Source organism: Sander vitreus, unplaced genomic scaffold (assembly GCF_031162955.1).
Source record: "Sander vitreus isolate 19-12246 unplaced genomic scaffold, sanVit1 ctg397_0, whole genome shotgun sequence".
Classification (NCBI taxonomy): Eukaryota; Metazoa; Chordata; class Actinopteri; order Perciformes; family Percidae; genus Sander; species Sander vitreus.
The window spans coordinates 5,001-12,500 of record NW_027595522.1 but is presented as its reverse complement, the minus strand read 5'-3'; the positions used below and the strand labels follow the sequence as shown (position 1 = coordinate 12,500).

The window sequence follows — 7,500 nt, the reverse complement described above, 5'->3', positions numbered from 1 at the left end:
GTTGAAAAATGACAAAATATGTCCAACATTGTGAGGTCTGAGTATATTTTCTAACTGAACTCACAAATGCAGAAATATGAAACAAATTGTATGAAAAATCTTAAAGCTCAAATGCTGCACTGCTGAAACATCTGGAAAACTGTTGGAAGCTAAACTGCATCACCTAAATAAGTGAAGAGCTAAAATACATTGATAGAAAAGCTGGAAGCTAAACGGTAATACTGTCAAAGATGAAAGTTGAAATGAATTGCCTGAAAAGGCTGAAAGACTGCTGATGCTGTCTGTTAAAGTGTTGTCATGGTGACGAGTATTTATAAACATCCTTTGATCTATAATCAGTTAACGAACAGAGCACCTGCTGTTAAAACTGTCACCTGTGCCACACTGGAGCTATTCAAAGACACTGAGAGCAAGCTCTCAAATAAAGGCTCAGACTGCTAAAACGATAAGGGGTATCAGTCAAATGATGTAATCATGACCACCACAAGACCTTCGTGAACATATTCATGTAAAATGATGTTGATGAAACTTAAAAATGTCGGCATATCAGAGATTTAACAAAGTGGTTCGCTCTGCGTTTCGCTCAGAAATGTGGAGAATGTTCAACAGGGCAGCGAATGGAGGAAGATGTGGAACTCTTGTCATTTGGAAGCTCACCGAGCCAAACTTATAAGTCATATCACATAACTGAGCACATTGGCTGAAAGTAGACAAAAATACCTACGTTTTGATGAGAAACACACACACACCCACACACACCCCCCCCCACACACACACACACCCACACACACCCACACACACCCCCCACACACACACCCACACACACACACACACACACACACACCCACGGCATATCAGAGATTTAACAAAGTGGTTCGCTCTGCGTTTTGAATTTAGAAAAATAATAAATAATCCTTAGAAAGACAAGCCCTGCTGTGTTCTTCCAGACTCTAATAATAATAATAATAATAATAATAATAATAATAATAATTATTATTATTATTATTATTATTATTATTATCAACTATTAAACATTGTGTTAGGGTGTGACTGTGTGTGTGTGTGTGTGTGTGTGTGTCTGTGTGTGTGTGTGTGTGTGTGTGTGTGTGTGTGTGTGTGTGTGTGTGTGTGTGTGTGTGTGTGTGTGTGTGTGTGTGTGTGTGTGTGTGTGTGTGTGTGTGTGTATGTGTGTGTGTGTGTGTGTGTGTGTGTGTGTCTGTGTGTGTGTGGGTGTGTGTGTGTCTGTCTGTGTGTGTGTCTGTGTGTGTGTGTGTGTGTCTCTGTGTGTGTGTGTGTGTGTGTGTGTGTGTGTCTCTGTGTGTGTGTGTGTGTGTGTGTGTGTGTGTGTGTTTTATGATAAGAGGTAATCTTGTGTGATGTCAGCTTGTTAAATGTGATTATATTCTAGTCTCTTCTCTCCTCTGGAACAGGAAACTGAATATCTTTGAGTTGTGGACAGAACAAGACATTTCAGGACGTCATCTTGGACTGTTGGAAACACTGATCCACATTTTAGGGTTTGGGTCTCCAACTGATCCAGTAGGGGGCGTGTCTCACCATGGCTGCTCTGTAATAGGCCGTGGTGATCTGCCTGAACCGCTCCTGGCCCGCTGTGTCCCTAACAAACAATCAGTCAGACTTTATTAATATACAGACGCACACACACACACACACACACACACACACAGACACACCCTAACTGTAGATTGTTAAATCAACAGATCCATAACTACGTAGAATGATAATATGAAGACATTGAAGGATCTTCTCTCACCAGATCTGGAGTTTGACTTTCTTTCCGTCCAGTTCGATCGTCCGGATTTTAAAGTCGATTCCTGAAACACAGAAAGAGAAACTAACTGAGAGGAAGTCAAAGATATTTATAGCGAACAAAACGCTCCTTCCTGCCGCCCAAAAGACAAATCTGTTTTTTAATTCAATCCTGTTCATGCACCTGTACATTGTTGTTGGTTATGATACAGGACACTAATGAAAAAAATGGGGTCTGGAGGGAAAGGTTACTGGCCAACAGGCATCAGACTGGTCTGGAGGGAAAGGTTACTGGCCAACAGGTATCAGACGACCAACAGGCATCAGACTGGTCTGGAGGGAAAGGTTACTGGCCAACAGGTATCAGACTGGTCTGGAGGGAAAGGTTACTGGCCAACAGGCATCAGACTGGTATGGAGGGAAAGGTTACTAGGTTATTACTTAAAGGTGTGTGTGTGTGTGTGTGTGTGTGTGTGTGTGTGTGTGTAAAGTAGTGTGTGTGTGTGTGTGTGTGTGTGTGTGTGTGTGTGTGTGTGTGTGTGTGTGTGTGTGTGTGTGTGTGTGTGTGTGTCTCTGTGTGTGTCAGTGTGTGTGTGTGTGTGTGTGTGTGTGTGTGTGTGTGTGTGTGTGTCTCTGTGTGTGTCAGTGTGTGTGTGTGTGTGTGTGTGTGTGTGTGTGTGTGTGTGTGTGTGTGTAAAGTATATCAGCGAAGTGAAACTAGTATCCAGTATCGGTATCACCTCCGATACTGCCTAAATACTGCCTCTTATACTGCCTAAATACTGCCTCCGATACTGCCTAAATACTTCCTCTGATACTATCTAAGTACTGCCTCTGATACTATCTAAATACTGCCTCTGATACTGCCTAAATACTGCCTCTGATACTGCCTAAATACTGCCTCTGATACTGCCTAAATACTGCCTCTGATACTACCTAAATACTGCCTCTGATACTGCCTAAATACTGCCTCCGATACTGCCTAAATACTGCCTCTGATACTGCCTAAATACTGCCTCTGATACTATCTAAGTACTGCCTCTGATACTATCTAAATACTGCCTCTGATACTGCCTAAAAACTGCCTCTGATACTGCCTAAATACTGCCTCTGATACTATCTAAGTACTGCCTCTGATACTACCTAAATACTGCCTCCGATACTGCCTAAATACTGCCTCTGATACAACCTAAATACTGCCTCTGATACTATCTAAGTACTGCCTCTGATACTACCTAAATACTGCCTCTGATACTACCTAAATACTGCCTCTGATACTACCTAAATACTGCCTCTGATACTACCTAAATACTGCCTCTGATACAACCTAAATACTGCCTCCGATACTGCCTAAATACTGCCTCTGATACAACCTAAATACTGCCTCTGATACTGCCTAAAACGCTGGTATCGGTATCGGGAAGTACTGGAGTCAATGCACCAATCCAATACCACGTAATAAAGTCCTAAAGAAAATCTCCGTTAAAGTAGTTAATTTACATTATTTTTCCGTTATAACTGACTGTCAAAATGCAGAATAACAGAAAGTTCTGGAGCATTCATTGTTCATGTTTCACAAAGAGTTTAACCTGAGCCAGACCCACAACAAAGATAGAAATAATATCACATCCATACAGAGATAGTAGTATACAGCTGTTATACATCATATCATCCATACAGAGATAGTAGTATACAGCTGTTATACATCATATCATCCATACAGAGATAGTAGTATACAGCTGTTATACATCATATCATCCATACAGAGATAGTAGTATACAGCTGTTATATATCATATCATCCATACAGAGATAGTAGTATACAGCTGTTATACATCATTTCATCCATACAGAGATAGTAGTATACAGCTGTTATACATCATTTCATCCATACAGAGATAGTAGTATACAGCTGTTATACATCATATCATCTATACAGGGATAGTAGTATACAGCTGTTATACATCATATCATCTATACAGAGATAGTAGTATACAGCTGTTATACATCATATCATCTATACAGAGATAGTAGTATACAGCTGTTATACATCATATCATCTATACAGAGATAGTAGTATACAGCTGTTATACATCATATCATCCATACAGAGATAGTAGTATACAGCTGTTAAAACATAATAATATATATGACACACTGGTATCGGACCATCTCTAGTTAATTACAAATCATGTTCCTCTATGAACGTGCACACACGTATTGTTTATATCACAAACATGGTCTGTCAGTGATGGAGCAGTCGCAGCGGTAGCCAGTAACGTACTGGTATGACAGAGGGCACCGACCCAACCTTTGGGACTAGCATCTAATCATACACAGTATATAAACTGGACCAGCAGACCCCGTGTCTCTGGACGGAGACCAGTGACGTCTCTGGACGGAGACCAGTGACGTCTCTTTCCCGGTGATGGCTGAGCGTTACTGAGCAGCCTCCAACTGAGCTTGAAGATGTAGATGTGACGTGAGCAACCTGTCTGAAAGTTGGAAGTCTTCTGGTAGCTGTGCCAAGAGAAATCTCAATCATTCCCAATCTAGCAGAGACGGAGAGCGTAGGTATATGTAAGGAGATAACATAGACACAGGCTCATTATTGATCACTAAAATGATAGTTAACATTAGTCATTACACTTAAACAGCTGATGGAAGTCCAAACTGCCTGAGAGCTTCTCCTGTACTATACGGTAACTCCTCTACTATGAGACAGGAAGTCTCGTGGTTATGACCCAATCGTTATCCTATTGTTATAAAAACGTCTGCTACGGAGCCATAACGTGAGCTACAAGGTAATGGAGCCTTTTATACATTGTCGTGTTTCTTTAGAAATAAACAACGGACAAATAGAGTCTTTAAACGCTTCAGATGTAAAGGTATTCTCTGTCAAAGTGACGTCAGAATGAATGGCAGTCAATGGGATGCTAACGTGATGCTAACGGGAGGTGATGGCTTGGTAGCATCAAAATGGCGCCATAGGAGCTACGCTAAATGCTATCAACGTCAAATGGTGACATAGGAGGTTCGCGGTCCGAGGAGAAGCTTACCCCCTTGATTACCACAATCACACACACACAAACACACACACCCACACACACATACACACCCACACACATACACACCCACATACCCACACACACACACACACACACACACACACACCCACACACACACACACACACACACACACACACACACACACACACACACACACACACACACACACACACACACACACACACACACACACACACACACACACACACACACACACACACACACACACACACACACACACACACACACACACACACACACACACACACACACACACACACACACACACACACACACACACACACACATCCACATCCACACACACACACACACACAAACACACATCCACACACTCACACACCCACACACACATCATGAGAGTTGTGTCATATAACTCGCTTGGTTTTCGCCTTGGACAGGCGGCCGGGGACAAAGCACGATTACCTGTACTGTTAGTGTCAGTTATTAAGGACAAACCCGTAAAGTATCAAGCATAGAAAACTACAGGCCAATCGCTGCAGCGAGTATACTCTATAAAGGGTTAGAACTAATTATATTTGATAGACTACAGTCTTACAGTTTGAACTGCCTTAACTAACCCTGCTTTAACTTAGTGATACCAGATATACTTCCAAACTCTGGAAACACTGGAACACGCATCTGCATATGTTTTAAGTATTGTGCATAACCATCTTTGTGGCTGTATATGTATGTATGTATGTTCCCTTTATGTAATATGTGTACTTTTATATCTGGACCTTGAGTGTGTAAATAAAGTTATATATACCAGAAACTCACTAACTAAGGGCTCTGAGAGGGATGTTACGGAGCTAACGGCTCTCCGGTAAAGTGACAGCGATCAGCGGGGAAGAGGAGAAGGATAGCCGGTAGTTTAGAGCCCCGTTAACCGGTGTTTGTGACTCACCGATGGTGGGGATGAAGGTAGTGTTGAAGGCGTCCTCGCTGAACCGGGAACAGCAGGCACGTCTTCCCCACTCCGCTGTCACCGATCAGCAGCAGCTTGAACAGATAGTCGTACTTCTTCGCCATTTTCCCGCCAGACTCTCCGACCCTTCGCACGCGCCGATACTCTCCTGGGAACACTGGGAACTCTGGGAACTGTGGTTCTGTTCTGGTTGTCCGCTGACACTGACACACCTTCTTATATACACACACAGAGGGAGGAAGCAGGAAAGGAGAGAGACAGAGAGAGAGAGAGAGAGAGAGAGAGAGAGAGAAGGAGAGAGAGAGAGAGAGACAGAGAGAGAGAGACAGAGAGAGAGAGAGAGAGAGAGAGAGAGACAGAGAGAGACACAGAGAGAGAGACAGAGAGAGAGAGAGAGAGAGAGAGAGAGAGAGAGAGAGAGAGAGAGAGAGAGAGAGAGAGAGAGAGAGAGAGAGAGACAGAGAGAGAGAGAGAGAGAGAGAGAGAGAGAGAGAGACAGAGAGAGAGAGACAGAGAGAGAGAGAGAGAGAGAGAGAGGGAGGGAGAGAGCGAGAGAGAGAGGGAGGGAGGGAGAGAGAGAGAGAGAGAGAGAGAAAGAGACAGAGAGAGAGAGAGAAAGAGGGAGGGAGGGAGGGAGGGAGAGAGAGAAAGTGGGAGGGAGAGAGACAGAGAGAGAGAGAGAGAGAGAGAGAGAGCGAAAGAGGGAGGGACGGAGGGAGAGAGACAGAAAGAGGGAGAGAGAGACAGACAGAAACAGACAGACAGACTGACAGAAGTGGAACGCAAAATATGTAGACTAATGTTCATATTACTGACTGTAGTATTCAAGTTGACTATCTGTGAAAGTGTTGTCATGGTAACGTATGACCTGTGAAAACACCCTTTGAAGTCTGTGATGAGATCTCTTTGATCTTTAATCAGGTTAACGACCGTGTCACCTGCTGAAACTGTCACCTGTGCCCCACTGGAGCTATTCAGAGACACTGAGAGCAAGCTCTCAAATAAAGGCTCAGACTGCTAAAACGATAAGGGGTATCAGTCAAATGATGTAATCATGACCACCACAAGGCCTTCGTGAACATATTCATGTAAAATGATGTTGATAAACTTAAAAATGTCGGCATATCAGAGATTTAACAAAGTGGTTCGCTCTGCGTTTCGCTCAGAAATGTGGAGAATGTTCAACAGGGCAGCGAATGGAGGAAGATGTGGAACTCTTGTCATTTGGAAGCTCACCGAGCCAAACTTATAAGTCATATCACATAACTGAGCACATTGGCTGAAACTAGACAAAAATACCTACGTTTTGATGTATAAATTGTCTATGAAAAGTAGATATTGTGGGCGTGAGAGTAATTTATAGAGAAGGGACAAAGATCATTTTTTAAGTATCTGTGATCTGGCGATGACATCATCCACTCTAGCTCACGCAATACACACTCATTAGAAACGCATAAAAATCCTGAAATGATCACTAAACTTAAACAGCTTTTTCACAAAAACTGTAAAAGATATAAAACTGAAAAGCAATAGCCTAATACCTGAAGCTTCTGTGAACATTTTAAAGTTTGTTTGGTGTCTGTAGGTGAAAGTACAAAGGAGCTGAATCTTTTGGGATCGGAAGAAGATTTTAAGGATTTGAAGCATGCTCTCATTGACTTCAATGTTAAGAGACATAGAGACACAGAGAGAGAGTGAGAAGGAGGGAGGGAGGGA

The 7,500-nt window shown here is 42.7% G+C and overlaps 1 pseudogene across 1 annotated transcript in view; it reads right to left on the bottom strand.

The window, feature by feature from the left end:
* LOC144513983 (ras-related protein Rab-8B-like) overlaps positions 1 to 5,966 on the bottom strand; it is a 14,791-nt pseudogene extending 8,825 nt beyond the window's left edge. Inside the window, exons 1-3 of the transcript XR_013501225.1 lie at positions 5,764 to 5,966; positions 1,775 to 1,835; positions 1,558 to 1,618 (exon numbers count right to left, since the gene is read on the bottom strand). The product of XR_013501225.1 is annotated as a ras-related protein Rab-8B-like (transcript). The remainder of the gene's footprint in view (positions 1 to 1,557; positions 1,619 to 1,774; positions 1,836 to 5,763) is intronic.
* Positions 5,967 to 7,500: the final 1,534 nt, after the last annotated feature.